The sequence below is a fragment of the Hibiscus syriacus genome, unplaced genomic scaffold (assembly GCF_006381635.1).
Source record: "Hibiscus syriacus cultivar Baekdansim isolate YM2019G1 unplaced genomic scaffold, ASM638163v2 tig00110893_pilon, whole genome shotgun sequence".
Lineage (NCBI taxonomy): Eukaryota > Viridiplantae > Streptophyta > Magnoliopsida > Malvales > Malvaceae > Hibiscus > Hibiscus syriacus.
The window spans coordinates 929,947-947,236 of record NW_024062901.1 but is presented as its reverse complement, the minus strand read 5'-3'; the positions used below and the strand labels follow the sequence as shown (position 1 = coordinate 947,236).

Sequence of the window (17,290 nt, the reverse complement as noted above, 5' to 3'; positions counted from 1 at the left end):
TAAGATAAATAAATTTAAAAATAAGTATAAAAAACAATAAGACTTATAATTAACATTAGTGACTAAAACATATAAAATTAAAATAATATAAAATATTAAAATTTATAGCCCTTATTTATAGTATTATAAAAATATATTTACTAATGATGTAATTAAACCTAATTATTAATAAGTGATTAAAATTATAATTATTAAAATTAAAGACTCTAACTCGAATAATAAAAAGATCTAAGTGCTAATAATGTAATTTATCCTTATTTAATTAATTCGTGTTAAAATGATAATTACTAAACTATAAGGGACTAAATTAGGTATTTATCCTAAATATATATATTATATTATGTAAAGGACTAAAATAAAATGAAATAAAATTACTAGATCGAATTATAATATATAAAAACATGCTATAAGGATCAAATTGAAACTTTTTAAAGTTACAGTGGTTGCGGGAATAGTTTATCCGAAAGAAAAATTATAGATATACCCCTCCCCAAAACGGCGTCGTTTGGGAAGGGGTATATAATCCCCTTTCAGCTGGCCCGAAGGGCCAGCGTTTCATTTTTCTTCTTTCTCTTCTCTCTCTAACTGAGAGAGAAGAGAATTCTCTCTCGCTTCTCTCTAGTTGAGGGAAGCCGATCATCGGCCAGCAGCCGTCTGCCGCCGTAATCCCCACCGCCGGCCACCGAATCCGGTGGCCGGAAAATATCATTTTTACACCAAAATATAGATCGGATCGTCCTAATGACGGTTCCGGTGTCTTTATTCCTTAAATGGCTCCTGATCGGAGCAAATATAAGAAAATACCTTCGGTTTTCGAAGGTTTTCGGTGACGCGTGGAGGTTCGTATGAATTCCGGTGATGGCGTGGCTTCCTCGGTAAATATTTCTCCGTCTTTTCCTGATTATTTTAGTGTTTTGTGGTTGCTGGGTTTATTTGGGTTCTCCTGTTGTTCTCCCTGTCTTTCGGTTCTCCTCCCCTCTTTCATTTTTACAGGTACGATGGCTTTATAGCCATCTCGGTCGCTTGCTCGGACCGGTCTGAAGGATGAAAAGTTCGGTGAGTCACCAAAGCTAGGCTGGTGACTCACTGTAGGGAAGGCTGTTGGTTGCCATCTGGCGTTCTGGAGTGTTCCTTGAGGCGGCGGCGTGGCAGCAAGGCGTTGACAGCAGCTGGTTGGACCATCTGGCTTGGGAAGTGTCAGCATAGGCGGCTGTTGGGAGTTCTTGGAGGTAGCGGCGGCGGCAACAGTGCTAGGGTTTAGAAACCCTAACTAAAACCCTAAACATTTAGGGTTTCATTTTGGTCTGGGCCGGTTCTGGTTGTTTGTAACTGGGCCGGTCCAGTTTTCATTGGGCCTGTAATTATTTTTTAATAATAATAATAATATATATAATAATATATATAATAATTATAATAATTATAATTATAATAATAATAATAATAAATAAATAAAATGGGTAAAAAAAATAGTATCTTCACTTTCATGTCTCCACATCTAATTGAATCTCGAACAAAGCAACTCAAACCATATCATGTAGAGATATTTAACAACAACCTATTGTTTGATCTTAGTTGGCTCCAATAGTTTATTGTTGTTAAAATTTCAACTATCCTTCTGTGAAAGAAATCTTCATCATATCTCACTTCTAATCTTGGGGTTGAAGAAGACAGACTTTATCTTGATCAATAAATGGAAACCGTATGATCGCAACATTGGTTCAGCACCATAATCGCTGGTTCATAAAACATTTGATAACACATTCATCCTTTCCTGTGGCTTCTGCCCGAATTTCTGGTCAATGAAGCTCTTTGCATAGTGTTTAAATTTTTTTTTGTATGACGTTACAAGACCACTTGAGAACAAAAACTCAATGGGAATGCAAGTGAGATGCTGATGTGTTTCCTGACCAAAATATTGGTCAAATTCACAAAATATGCTAGTGTCGAATTGAATAGGAGATACCAACTGATCTTGATATCATTTCGAGTAAGAGCAAGTGCGATACCGATCACGTTTTCTTTTATAACTGAGCGTTGTAGGAAGTAAAAACTCATCAACTATAGGATCCATGTACGGAAGGGAGTTCATGGAATTCTTGTTGTTGGGGATGAATCGCACATGATAAAACGAAAATAGATGAAAACTTTAGTTCAGCCTGGCTGGCAATGATAACCCAGTAACATCGGGAAAGAGCAATATACATAAGCCGAGCCTCTTTATCAATGTCATCAAGTAAACAAAAACTGATGTGAAAAACAGCTGCATAACCTCAATAGTATGGTTGAAACTAACTGCCAGGAATCTCAAAAAAATATTTTCAATCATCACTGATACAGAGAATGCAAAATTCAAAGCCGAGATTTTGAAGAACTAAACCTTGGATCGAATGGTCTACATGGGGACCATCTTTATCCATGCAACCATGGTGTAGCTTAATAAAGAACACACTGTCATGTGACACATGGTTAAGAAGATTGGGTATTTGAAACCATACTTGCTGAGTAGATATTTGTTCAACAATAGGACCCTAATGCAACTGCCTGATGAACGAAGCAATTATGTATAGTCAGCTCGACTGTTACTGTTTCACCATTTTCATTCTTCATATCTTTATGTCTCATTGGAAATATTTGTTCAAGTAAATGATCTTGACATATGATGATATGGGCCTTCAGTATGTCCCAGCATTGCTGATACGAACGTTCAAAAATGCATCAACAGTCCTAATTCTGATTGAAATGGGCTTTCAGCATGCCCTGATATTTGCTTCTTGTTAATCTGAGCCTTCAAAATGCCCCACATGGATCTGTCTGAAAGAACCTTTAAAATTCCCTAACATTTGCTGATACAGATGTTAAAAGTGTGCTCAACATTATTTCTTGTTGAGATGAGCCTCCAAGAATGCCCAAATATTCATATTGTTGTGAGCCTTCAAAATGCCCCAATATTCTATTTCTGGTTGAAATTGGCCCTCAAGATGTCCCTCTAGATCTGTCTGATTCACTCTCAATGTTTGTTTGACTGAAATGTCATGATCCCCACGAGGTCCAATTTTGACAATGAACTGTTGTAAGTACTTGTGGCTTTATTCGTGCTCCAAATCTGTTTATCTTGAATACTCTCATTCTGGTGTCACTAAACAGCAGTGTTGTCAGGTAACTGGAGGAATTCTCTTCATGTTGTCACAAATTTAAGAAGTACTCAATTATTCTGACAAAAACGTCTGAGATATGTGTCTCTTCTGAATGAGGTGCCCATTTTTTTGGATCTGGAGGGATCTAGTCAGACAGAGTAGTATAAATTGCTTGGTAATTCATTCCAGGTTGACATAGTGAACCTTGTTTTCAGTGAAGGCTATTTCTGGAACATACTTTTATGTGGGAGAGAAACCAATTTATGTGAACAGTAATCTGATGCAATAGCAAGACTAAATATATAGGCTCTTGAAAATCCACACCCATGCAACATGTTGATTCTGATAACTACTCATCTGATTATGAAGCGATCTTTCAGGATGATTTCACAAATATTGATAGTTCTTATGATACCGAGGAAATCCTGAATTCTGATTCTGATGAGGAGAATAAACTGTTATACTTGATGAAAATGGGATACTCGGATGCTGAGGCTTCAATAGCCATGGAGAGATGTGGTCCGGATTCATCAATTGCAGAGTTGACAGATTTTTTATGTGCTGATCAAATGGCTAAAGTTACTGACGCATTTCTTCCAGTAGAAAGTAGGAATTCATTATGCAATGACCCCAATTACAAGCAAAGGCGAAACTTGGGCTATGATTTTTTGAAAAAGAAGAAGCAGAGAAAGCTTGAAAAGAAGCTTCTTAATGAAGACGATCATGCAGTTCATCTTTCAATTCCAATGATTGGTTCTGGGGTTCCTACCGAACTAGATCAGATAACTCAAAGAACACTTCCAAAAGATACTATTGGGCCTTCTTATTTCTACTATGAGAACGTGGCACTTGCTCTAGTTGGTGTTTGGACCAAAATGTCACGGTACTTATTCGATGTAGAGCCAGACTTTGTAGATTCAAAGTATTTTTGTGCTACTATACGGAAAAGGGCTACATTCATAATCTGCCAATTGAGAACAGATTTCCTCTTATTCTGCTTTCTCATTGCACCATACATGATGCTTTTCCATTGACAACAAACTGGTGACCTTCATGGGATAAAGTTGAACTGTTTACAAACATTTACAGGAAGTGCCAAATTGACAGAAAGGATCTGTAAGGCTCTTGAAGCTTATGACGATGAGCCACCTTCGAGTGTCCAGAAGTATGTTCTTGATGAGTGCTGAAAATGGAAAATGGTATGGGTTGGAAGGAATAAAATTGTTCCACTTGAACCTAATGAGGTGGAAATGCTTCTAGGTTTCCCTAAAAACCATACATGAGGAGCTGTTAGAGACATGTTCTCCGGTGATATCAATGTCCTGTCTTTTTTTTCTGGGATCAGTGATGCAGAGGTCGCCTTCTACTGTCTTAGCATATCTTTGAAAACAGATGTGCAAGAACTGAATGATGATCGGTTGGAGCAATTGATGAGTAGATTTGTCGAATTTGACCTTGTTGTCAGTGGCATCCAGCGTAACAACCTTACTAGAAGAAATAAACATCATCAGGATGAACTAGAAGATTTTTGTTGGTGCATTTTCTTGCAATGACTGCTACGACAACTGTCTCTTCTGCTGCTCTAATATATCCCACTCTTTTCGAATCATGGAACGGTTTAGTTGACAGTAAAATTGGTCATCTTCAACTTTTGGAATCCTGTAACCAATGTTACCCTATATAAAAGGCCTATAAGGGTAGATTCTGTTCCAATGTCTTATTCTGTGTCATAAGTCCTCAAATTCAAATTCAACAATCTTCTGAAGGACATAATGGATATCATCTCGACAAAGAAAATGATCGGCATAGAAGAAGTAGCAATGATGTATCAAGACTTGAGCCAGCATCACGGTATAACCAGAGTGCATGTAGTGACTTGTTCTTGGCTCTATGATGTAATCTTCTAGAGAACATGAATTGATGGTTGGGGAAAATAATCTGTCTGGTGATGCTTATCGCCCTCAGCATGAGATAAACGATAATCTTTCTTGATGAGCTGCTAATAATGTCATAGGAGAGTGTCACAAGTTCAATTCTTCAGACTTTCTGGCTTCTTGGACCACTTGCCTTCAAAAATGTGAAGTGCTTCATTATTCTGGCCTTGTTCATTCTTTTTCTACAAACAGAGGTAGAATAAGCAACAATTGCTTCAAGGACCTTCCTCATTTGAGACTGCACTGTTTAAAAATGTTTTTTCTCCTTTCTTTATTGAAGAATGAAAGAATTTTGTAAAGTATTACCCCTTTCAGGTTCACAATATAATCAAATCATAAACAATGAATTTAATGAATATCAAATAAATCAGCTACACTTTTAAATCATTCAAAAATCATAGTCCTATGGCAAGTGTCAAAATTATTGACTGATTTGAGGTGTAGGTTAGTTCTGGTAAAGTAAGGTCTCTCAGGTTAATTCAATATATATGTCTCTTTGGGCTTCCATTAACTTGAAGAAATGGTTGTTATGCTCATCTTGTAGATATACTTCTTGATTCCAGAATCTCAGGAACGTCTTTTGGGATGTGCGGTGCTTCATTTAAGAGCTTAAGATCCTCTCTTATGTTGTTTGTTGCACCATTCAATATTCAAGCCACATTTTTATGTTTTCAACTCGAATCCTCCTTTGGTTTCAAGATGTTATTTAACAATTTACATCTTGAACCCCCTTTATCATTTTTCATATCATGCATTAAAGATTTTAAAAATCAATTTTTGCAAATAAGAATCAATCTTGAGAGGCGGAATGAAATCTGAAGATATTCTCTTTCACTTAGAAATCCATGTATGATTAGAATGGACTTTTTAGGTACGTAACATAGGCCATGGCTTATGGTTACGAAAGAAAGGGATAAAAAGGCCCAAATAAGTGTTTAAAGGTAATCAAACCAAGGATCAATTCATTCTGATGCCTTCACCTTGCCTTGTTTAACTTGGATCTGCTTTGTTGGGGATTTTTCCATTATCTAGATCCCTCTAGACTGCCAAATTTTGGATTCATTTCCATTTTCTCATATCCCCAACATTTCTTGCTCTTCTTGTTTGTACTTGATCAACCTTGTAACTTGAGGCTCAATAAGTCACCCATCCTGATTCAATTTTCCTTTTTTTCTTTTTTTCTTTTTATTTTTTTTTCTTTTTTCCTTCTTCTTTCTTTGCTGGATGAGTATAATACTTCAATTGCTTTGAGCACCTCCTTTTCCTTTTGCATTTTGGAGATTTTCCATTATTCTTGATTGGATTGATCTTCAAGCACTCTGTATTTGACATACCTTGTAGTTCAAAACTTTATTGACTTCATGGAAACTTGTCTTCGTAATAAAACTGTATTGACAATCTTTATTCTTGTGAGCAAATATCCTTCACTTTACCCCCCAATGTAGAGGGTGATCCTTGGTTAGGGTTGAATTAGAAGAAAAATCATTCAGGCTTAAATGAGGACAACAAAGGATATATATATATATATATTAAAGGATAAATGAAACAATGTCGTTCATCATCTCATACACAGAAACCTTTGTAAAAAGAGGTATCCACAGGGGGATGAATATGTTGGTCCATGATGCCTCATCTCATCTCTTCTTGCAGGAAAATTCACGGATAACTGAACGTTTGGTTCTTTTGAGGTTTTTTTTATGATGGCAATGTATTTGGAAGGTTAAATGTATGACTTTTGAGGTCATATATATGGTGGAAGGGGTAATATCATAAACCAACCAACTCTATCCGAGAAGGTAAACATCTAGAGTTGGTGTCTCAAAAATAGGTAGAGACATTTCTTCAGAGTCTCAGATAAATGTACGGTCAAAATTTGGTTTTAGTAAGAATCAAGTAATTGGCATTGGATGGAAGGTATAATTTTATCACTTGCCAAAGATATATAATTCTTGAAAAATTAAAAGAATATTTAATTTACTTGATACTCAATAATCTCAAGATTAAAAATTGATTCCTTGCTCATAACCATAAAAGCAACACACATTTATTTATTGCACAAAAGCGGAGAAAAAAACAAAAAACAAGTTCAAACAAGATGCTGAAAATAGAAAGTACTACAGTGGTAGATAACACTTCCACTTGTTTATGCATCATTACTCCTCTAATGTTGGGTGTGTACTTGGCCCAGGATTTTTATCCTTATTTGCCCCCCATTTCTTGATCATTTCTTGTGTCAAGACTCCCTTGTCGACGAGCATCTCTATTTCCTTTAACAGTGACCAACAATTCCCTGTTGAATGTCCAGATGCCCCCAAGTGAAAATTACAGAAGCTATTTTGATCATAGCAATGGGCATTTCACCAATCTTGGTGTAATATATTGACCTTTAACCAAATGAGGGTACAGGTCTGAGATAGATTCTTGAAACACCTTCAAAGTTTTTCTCGCTCGAGAGGCTATCACCTTTTTTGATCGCTCTGAACGACTGAATGCTCTCATGTTATCGAGGGGGTTCTGGGTGCTCATTTCAGCTATAATTGGGGTAGTGTTCACCAGACTCCTTAGATTGCCCCTTGGGACCAAATCTTGAATCTGTCTTGAATTACCATATTCTCTAATAGGTTCTTGATCATCAGACAATATCACATCGAACTCATCATTATCATTCAGAACCTTATTCACAGCCTTCACAGTGGGATCCTTTAAGGGTTTCTCTCCATGGAGTACAATATTTATCAGGTCCATCAGTTTTGTGATTTGCTCTTTTGAATTATTATGGGATTTTTCTACTTGATCAATCATCTCTTGTTAAGTCTTGATAAGTTGCTCTTGTAGTTTCTCAATTCTACCAACCCTTGCTAAAATATCATTCATGGTTCTTATCCTTGTTTAGGAAGACCAAGTTAGCTCCACTTTGATTTCAGAAATTCTGTCATGGAATCCTCCACAAATTACTCTCATGTTTTCATGTTTAAATGTATGTAAAATAGTTTAAAACCAAATGTAATTATGTAAAAATTAAAATGTAAATACAAACGTAAAAAATGCAAATGTAAATGCAAATGTAAATATGTGAATGTAACAATAAAAATGCAAATTGTATAGTACAAAAACAAATATAAAAGTATAAATGCACAATGAAAAATGCAAAATGCAAATGCATGTATGAAAAGGTGTTTACTCAAGAGTGATCATCTTAGAACAGATTTCATTGAACACAAAAGTTTCAGTACATCAAACAAAACTTTACATATAAGGATATCTTTCACTCCTAACTTTTCCAAAGCCCAGTTAGTTTCCATTCATGCTCAAAAAGTTGAGTATTCAGTCTGCTTCATCTCCTTGTAAAATCAGCTAAATCTATCACTTAAGAACCATATTATTTGTCTGGACTGCAACTTCTTCCATGACATTCTCTTTCATCTTCTGTGTCATTTCTCAGAGTTGCTCATTTTCCCTTGTAAGAGAACCTTTTTGTCCAAGAAGTTCTTGAACAAGATCTTCATATATGTTGCAGTTCTTTTTCAGCTTGGTGACCCCTGTGATCCACTCTTCTGGGGTGTTTCCTATGCCAGCATTTCGAAAGGCTTGACTGATATTTTGGAAATCTCCATGCATGGTTTCCACTTCTGTGCTCAATTTCTTGTTTTGGTCATTCAAGTCCTTCAAATAACATGCTTGAGCTTCATAAAAACCTCCTCTACTTTGAATGCCCTGACTGATACTCTTACCATAGACTGCTTTTGGTATCAATCTGGCAGGATCTTTGTGGAATACTTTTGGTATTAATATAACATGATCTCTGTGTGTTTTGCTTGCTTCTATCCTCGGAGTTTCCTCAGGATGTCTTTCTTTGGCCGCATCATATTTTGTTTGATCATAAAACTTTTTGTCCATTTACGATTTCTTTCCAATTTGATGAACATTCTATCAAGTCAACACCTTTTGATTATGCCATGATCATGCAATGCAAACAAAAGAAATTCATGCAAACAAGTTAGAGCAAAATAAAATGAGGAAGGAAAATAAATTGGTTGGTACCAATTAATAGAAATAAAAATTCTATCTATCAATGTATAAATCTTAACCTCATGCTTTCTAGTTCCATGCTTTGTTTGGAAAAATTAACCTAACTGCATGATTTCTAGTTCGCATGCATTTATTTAGGAAAAAGAAAATAAAATAAATCAAAAGACGAAAAGTTAGAACTTATTTCTCCTTTGTGTACACCTATGAACAGAGGTTCAGTACTGTCTTAGATCAGGTGAATTTCTAGGATTTATTATATGCAGAGTTTCAGTTCTAGGAGTAAAGGTACTCGAATTGTCCTTGTTGATGCCCCCTTGGGCTGCCAACCCACAATCCTAGTCCACTACAGACTTAAGCAGACCGAGTTCAATTCGAGGGGACCCATTTCTTTATGTCTGACACGAAGAATAAATTTTCACGAAGACATAGAGCATATGAACCCCGAAAGCTACTTGCTAGGTCTGACACGGAGAATAAATTCTCACGAAGACGTCGCTTTCACTCCCACTTAAAAGGGACAAATCTCAGTTATAGAGATTATGTTTATGCAATGCATGTGTTGTGTGTGAGGATAAATGTTCAAACCTCTGACAGATAAATAATGAAATAAAATACTTGAAAAATAAAATGAAACATTAATAAAATAATATACATATAAATATTATGAAAATAATAAGTATATAAAAATTTTGAAAAGAAAGAATTATAAATTAAATATATTTTTGAATTTTTAAAATTTCTAATAATAGAGACAATTTATATTTGATTTTAAAAGCTTGACCATGGTCCCCAGCGGAGTCGCCAAGCTGTCGTAACCGGTTTTTGTCCGGGCACGAATTTTTACTGGGCGGGGATAAAAATAATTTTGATTTAAAAAAAATGTTTTGGGAGTAGTCATTGACCTTTTGGGGTTAGGTAGGTCAAATACCTGAAAAAACAATCTTTTAAAATAGTTTTGAATAAAACATAATTTAAAAGATAAAATTGATATGCGTATAACCAAAAATTTTAGTAAAACAGGATTCGTGGTCGATTACGTTTAGGGAAGGATTAACACCCCTATAACGCCCAAAATTGGTACTTTATTAATTACAAATTGTCTCTATTATTGGAAATTTAAAAATTTAAAAATATATTTAATTCATAATCCTGTTATTTCAAACTTATTAATATAATATATTAATATCTATATTTTAAAATAATATATTTATTTAGAAATATCAGAAAATGGATTCTAGGTGCTTTAAGACAGCTCCTTTCTTAATATTAATAAATAAATATTAATAAATAAATATTAATAAAACATTTATCCAAAGATAATTAAAATATATATAATTTATAAAAGTAAAATAAAATATTTATTTATTTAAAAATATCAGAAAATGGACATCCAGTTGCTTTATGACTGTCATTTCTTAATATTGAAAAATAAATAAATATTAAAATATGATTTTTTTTAAAAAAGTAATTTATGTAAAATTAAATTATATATATATAAAGTAAAAGTAAGTAAATAAGTATTATTTATTATATATATTTATATGGCTATATAATAATAATAACAATAATATTTAAATATATAAACATGTAAAATTAAGACATAAATAAACAATAATAAAATTAGAACTATATATTTAAAAGCAATAAAACTTTATAATAAATGAAAATATTAAAAATTAGTGACTAAATTATAATCTAATAAAATTAAATACCTAATTCATAATTAATTATTTAAAATTATAGGGATTAAACATATTATTTTACCCATTTATTAATTTGGTGACTAAAATAAAATTATATTAAATTAGTACATTAAATTAAAATAAATTAAAACATGTTGTTCGGGATTAAAATATTAATTAACAAAATTACCAGGACTACACATATTATTTATCCTAAAATATATAAATATTGGCCTAGGCTAAATTATAAATTAATAAAATTAGAAGACCGAATTAAAACTTATTAAAATTGATTTCAGTGACTAAATCGTAAAGATTGCAAACTATGAACACTGCGGACATAATTGGACCATCCCCTAAATTACGTATATACCCTTCATCAAAACGGTGTCATTTTGATGATGGTATATAAACCCTATAATCGACCCTCTTAGGCAAATCTTTCTCATTTCTTCCTTCTTCCTCTCTTTCTAAAAGAGAGAATTAAACATTCTCTCTCGCCTCTCTCTAAAACTGAGAGAGAACCGGTCGGCAGTCGTGCTCTGACGCCGGCCACCACCGCCGGCCACCGTGACAGTGGCCAGAAATTTACAATTTACCCCAAATCAAAGTTTCGATTACCCTAAAGCCCGATCTAAGGTTATTTTGGCCTTAAAACTTACCAAACATCGTAGATTTAGGATTGTTCCCTTCGACGGTTTGGTTCTCCGGTGGTTTGTTGGGGTTCCGATGAACAGAGTAAGTTTATCTTCGTTTCTCTCTCTTTTTTTATTTTCTCTCTTATTTGAACTGTTTGGTGCGTATTCTTGCTTGATCTGTTTCCCCGTGTCCGTTGGTTGCCTCCGTTTTTGTTATCTCCGGTTCTTCCTCCCTGTTCGTTGTTCGCAGGTGAGCCAAGGCTTTATAGTTTTGATGAGGCTCTCATTGGACCGGTCCCAAAGGGATTTCTCGGTGAGTCACCGAACTATGTGGTGACTCACCCCTAGAGCAGCAACGTGTGTGGCCATCTGGGTCTTCTGGAGCCTTCGACGAGGGTAGTAGCGTGGAGGCATGGCATCTGGCAGTGGAGGTGTAGACGTGGGGCGGCTGGAATGCTCTTGGAGGCGGCGACGGCCGCGTGGCCCTAGGGTGATGATACCCTAGGGTTTGTTGTTGGGATCATCTGGATCATTGGATCTAAGTTAGATCCAACGGCTGACAAGGGGAGGCGGCTGGAAGCTTAGATGGAAACTCTAGTTGGGTTTTAGGGTTTCTTGTGGGTTTGGGCCATCTGTTCGGGCCAGTCACTGTTAGATCTGTAATAGTAATTGGGTTAGGTCTGATTTGGGCCTGCAATGTAATAATAATAATATTTAATAATAATAATAATAGTAATAAATAAATATAATAAAAAAAATCAAATGGAAAAAACTAGTGTCTTCAACCACTATGAGCACAGTTGGTTATGGTGACCTCCATGCAGTGAACACTGAGGAAATGGGATTTATAATCTGCTACATGCTCTTAACCTCGGCTAGACCGCTTATATAATCGGTAACATGACGAATTTAGTCGTCGAAGGAACTCGACGTACCATGGAATTCGTAAGTACCTCTCTCAACTTTTATAATGTCATTTGTTAATCCGACCAAATGCCGAAGGAATCGAAATTTTTGTCTATGGTGCAGAGGAATCGAATTGATTCAGCTTCGAATTTCGTGTCTAGAAACCGGTTGCCCTCGAGGTTAAAAGACCGGATAATGGCTTACATGTGTTTGAGGTTTCAAGCGGACGGCTTGAACCAGCAACAACTCGTTGAACAATTTCAAAATTCATTTATACAAGCATTTGCGAGCATTTGTTTTTACCAATAGTAGAGAATGTATACCTTTCAATGGTGTTTCAAGGGAAACTATGCTCCACCTGGTAAGGCTACTGTCAAAATTTGTAAAGAGAATTTGTTTATGTAGCTAGCACAAGAAAAGTTAACTTTTTTTTTTGTGGGGGGGGGGAATATAAAAGTCGAATATGCACCACCGAGAGAGGATTTGATTATGCTGGACGAAGCGTCGGAAGACGTCTACATCATCGTGTCGGGGGAAGTGGAAATCATCGAGTGTGAGAAGGAGAAAGAGGAATTTGTTATTGGAACGGCACGTTATGGGGACATGTTCGGAGAAACAGGTGCAATTTGTAGCAGGCCTCACAGTCATACGCTCCGAACGAAGACTTTTTGTCAGCTTTTGAAGCTCAAAACCGCCGATCTGATCCAAGCAATGGGGGATTGTCTCCGTAAAGGTAGACTAATATACGGCTAATATATGGTATTACCGGATATATTAAAATATATTTGCCAAATTCGATTTAGCGCTACCGGAAATATCGAGTAATAATAATGTAGTAGGTGGAAATCATGAAGAAATATTAAAAAAATTGGCAACCGGCAAATCTAGTTTGTCGGTTTGTGTCGATACTTTATAAAAATATATTGATCCATAACAATATAACAAGTAAAAAAATGACAAAATCGGTCTATAAATGACAAAACAGGTAAAGCGCTACCGGATATATTGAAAGTGTCGATACTTTATAAAAATGTATATATCCATAATAATATAACAGGTAAAAAAATGACAAAACCAGTCTATAAATGACAAAACAGGTAAAGCGCTACCGGATATGTTGATAGTGTCGATACTTTATAAAAATGTATCGATCCATAACAATAAAACAAGTAAAAAATGACAAAACCGGTCTATAAATGACAAAACAGGTAAAGCGCTACCGAATATGTTGATAGTGTCGATACTTTATTATAAGTATCGATACTTTTGGAGTTTAAAGGAGAAGAAGTTATAGCGCTAATAAAGTGTCGATACTTTATAAAAATGTATCAATCTATAACAATATAACAGATAAAAATATGACAAAACCGGTCTCGAAATGACAAAACCGGTAAAGAGCTACCGAATATATTAATAATGTCGATATTTTATTATAAGTATCGATACTTTTGGAATTTAAAAGAAAAGAAGTTATAGCGCCAATAAAGTATCGATACTTTATAAAAATGTATCAATCCATAACAATATAACATGTAAAAATATGACAAAATCGATCTCGAAATGACAAAACCGGTAGTAAAAAGTGTGCTTGTGTGATCATTTTTATTTTAGAATTTTTATTTTTTAATACAGAAGTTGGATATTTTAAGCAAAACCCAGTAAGAAAATAACAAAAACTTTGCAGTAACAAAAGAATAACATTGGGAAACACACCATGTTATCAGTTTCTCAAAGAACAAAAACCCAGAAACAAACATCTCTCAACGCAAACTTATGATATACTCTTATTATCTCCATAGGATAAAGTTAGGACATTTTTAGTTTCTTAAAGAATAAACTTATGATTGAAAAACTCAAACTGGTGCACGTATAAGTGTCGATGCATTTATGAAAAGTATCGATTCAAAAAACATCGAAATCGATAATTATTATGTAACATGTAAATTTATAATGTAACCGGTAAAAATATATTGGTTATTTAGCAAATAGGTTTACATTATGTATCGACACTCTTTAATATGTGTCGATACTTTTTTCCCAAAATGAAAGCACAACGAGGTGCTCGCATAAAGTATCGATACATTTAAAATTATATCAATCCCAAAAACATCAAAACCGATAATTATAATGTAATAGGTAAATTTGCAATGTTACCGGTTTAAATATACCTTTTTAGTTAGAAAATATGTCAATATAAGCGCTACCTATTACATTATATAAGCGCTACCTAATATATTATTGTACTTGATAATATTTCCGGTTAAATGATATAACATAACCGTCTAAATTTTAACCGGTCACTTGTTTAACAGGTCACGTCGTTTTTTAGCCGTTTTTAGGCGTCGCACAGCAGAATCACCCAAGCAATAGAGGCCAAACATAAGGATAATATTACTATCCTTAAAAACTTCCTTCGGTTCTGTCCATTCGCTAGTTTTCGATACCTTATTTATTACCCCTCCCATGCTTGTTTCTCTAAATAACATATGCAACTTGTTGCAGCATCACAAAAGGCTTAAGGATAGTACAGTTGAAGGGTCAGAAATGGAGGGTCGAGAAAAAGACGGTGATCCAAGAAACGTGTCTATTAGTTTGCTCAATGTGGCCGGTACTGGAAATGTTGCTTTCCTCGATGAGCTTCTCAAGGCAAGATTGGACCCCAACATAGGAGATTGTAAAGGCAGAACCCCGTTGGTAAGTTTTAGTTGTAAGAAAAATGAAGAGTTCAGTTCATATATGTTAGGATCATAATTAACACGCTTTATGTGATTCCTCAGTGTTGGGAAATAAATCGAGAACAAGTAATTTCCCTATAACTAGATTAGTGAGAATGCGAAATAAAAGCGGAAAAATAATACCCGAAATTGATAACGGAGTTCAACCAATTTGCTTACGTCTCCGGACTGCTGCAGATCTTTTACTAAGAGAGAAAATTTACAAGTGTTTACAAAACACTCACTACTCACAAGAAAGCTCTCTAGTATTGGGAGAAAGAAATGATTTGAGATGATTTTGAAGCTAAATGGACTAAGGTATTTATAGTTGAAGCTTAAGGACTTAATCTTACAAATACCCTAAAGTCCAGGGATTAATTGTGATTTTCCCTTTACCATTTTCAACAAAAAAACATGCCAAACTTTGACAAACAATTAGCAACCGGCTGATTTGAATTTGCCTTTGAATTTTTGGCTGCTTTGAATTTCAACAATCTCCCACTTGAAGACTGATTTTAATATGTCTTCACACATCGATCAATGCAGCAGCATTTCTGGTCTTATTATTCTAGCATGCCAACACAACATCAATTTGTCTGTAGTCACCGTCTTTGTCAACATGTCTACCGAATTTTGAGATCCACTAATCTTTTCAAGTTTCAAAATCCCATCTTCCAGAAGAGACCGGATAAAATGATATCTCAATTGTATGTGCTTCGTCCTGGGATGAAAAGACAGATTCTTTGCTAGATGTATAGCACTTTAACTGTCGCAATACAAGACATTGTTTTCTTGTTTCTTGCCTAACTCTTCCAAGAAACTTTGGAGCCAAACCATCTCCTTGTTGGCTTTTGTAACAGTGACATATTCTGCTTTAGTTATGGAGAGAGCAACTATCTTCTGTAGTTGAGAAACCCAACTCACTGCAGTTCCTCCTAGAGTATAGATATACCCTGTAGTGCTTCTTCTGATGTCGACATTTTCGACTAAGTCAGCATCTACATAGTCTGTAAGTATCGTATCTCTACCTTTGAAACAAAGTGCTTTGTTTGTGGTACCTCGCATATATCTGAGGATCCATTTGACTACTTTCCAGTGTACTTTGCCTGGATTATTCATGTACCTGCTAACAGCTCCCACTGCTTGAGAAATGTCTGGTCTGGTACAAACCATGTCATACATCAAACTTCCAATTGTTGAGGCATACGACACCTTCACCATGTGTGCACGTTATTCCTCTGTCTTTGGTAACCGTTCTTTGGAGAGTCTAAAATGAACACCTAAAGGTATACTTACTGGTTTAGCATCTTGCATGTTGAACCTGGAGAGTACTTTGTTGATGTACTCAGCCTGTGATAACATCAAAGTCCCGGACTTTGTGTCTCTCTTGATCCTCATCCCAAGAATCTGCTTTGCAGCGCCCAGATCCTTCATAGCAAACTGATTCAACAATTGTTGCTTAAAGTGTATAATCTCTTGCATGTCTGAGCCTACAACGAGCATGTTATCAACGTACAATAATAAAATAATGAAGTTGTTGTCGAACCTCTTGATTTAGCAATAATGATCTGCTTGGCATCTGGTAAAACCACTGCTACTCATGAAACTATCGAACTTCTTGTACCATTGTCTAGGAGCTTGTTTTAAACCATACAATCTCTTCTTCAACCTGCATTCCAGGTTTTTCTTGCCTGCCTCTATGAAGCCTTCTGGATGCCTCATATAGATTTCTTCCTCCAAATCACCATGAAGGAAAGTTGTCTTTACATCTAACTGCTCAAGATGTAGATTTTCTGCAGCTACAATTTTCAACACCAGTCTGATTGTAGACAGATTCACGACTGGAGAGAAAATTTCATTATAGTCAATACCTTCTTTTTGCTGAAAACCTTTGACAACCAATCTCGCTTTATAGCGTTTGCTCCCATCGTGCTCTTCTTTGATCCTGTAAATCCACTTGTTATGGAGCACTTTCTTGCCTGGTGGTAATTCAGCTAATTACCACGTCTGATTTGACATAAGCGAGTCCATCTCATCTTTCATGGAAGACTCACACTTGACTGAATCCTCCTCCTGCATTGCTTCATCATAGCACTCTGGTTCACCATTGTCAGTCAACAACAAGTAGTGCAAAGAAGGCGAATAACGCTGGGTTGGTTTAGGAATTCTGGAGGAGCGTCTCAGTTCTGGTGTGTGTGGTTCTTCTTGAACTGCTTCAGGATTAATCTGAACATCATTTCAAGAAATCTCCTC

At 35.3% G+C, this 17,290-nt stretch overlaps 1 pseudogene; it reads left to right on the top strand.

Moving 5' to 3' along the window:
* Window positions 1-17,290, top strand: part of LOC120145059 — a 61,083-nt pseudogene that overhangs the window by 21,410 nt on the left and 22,383 nt on the right.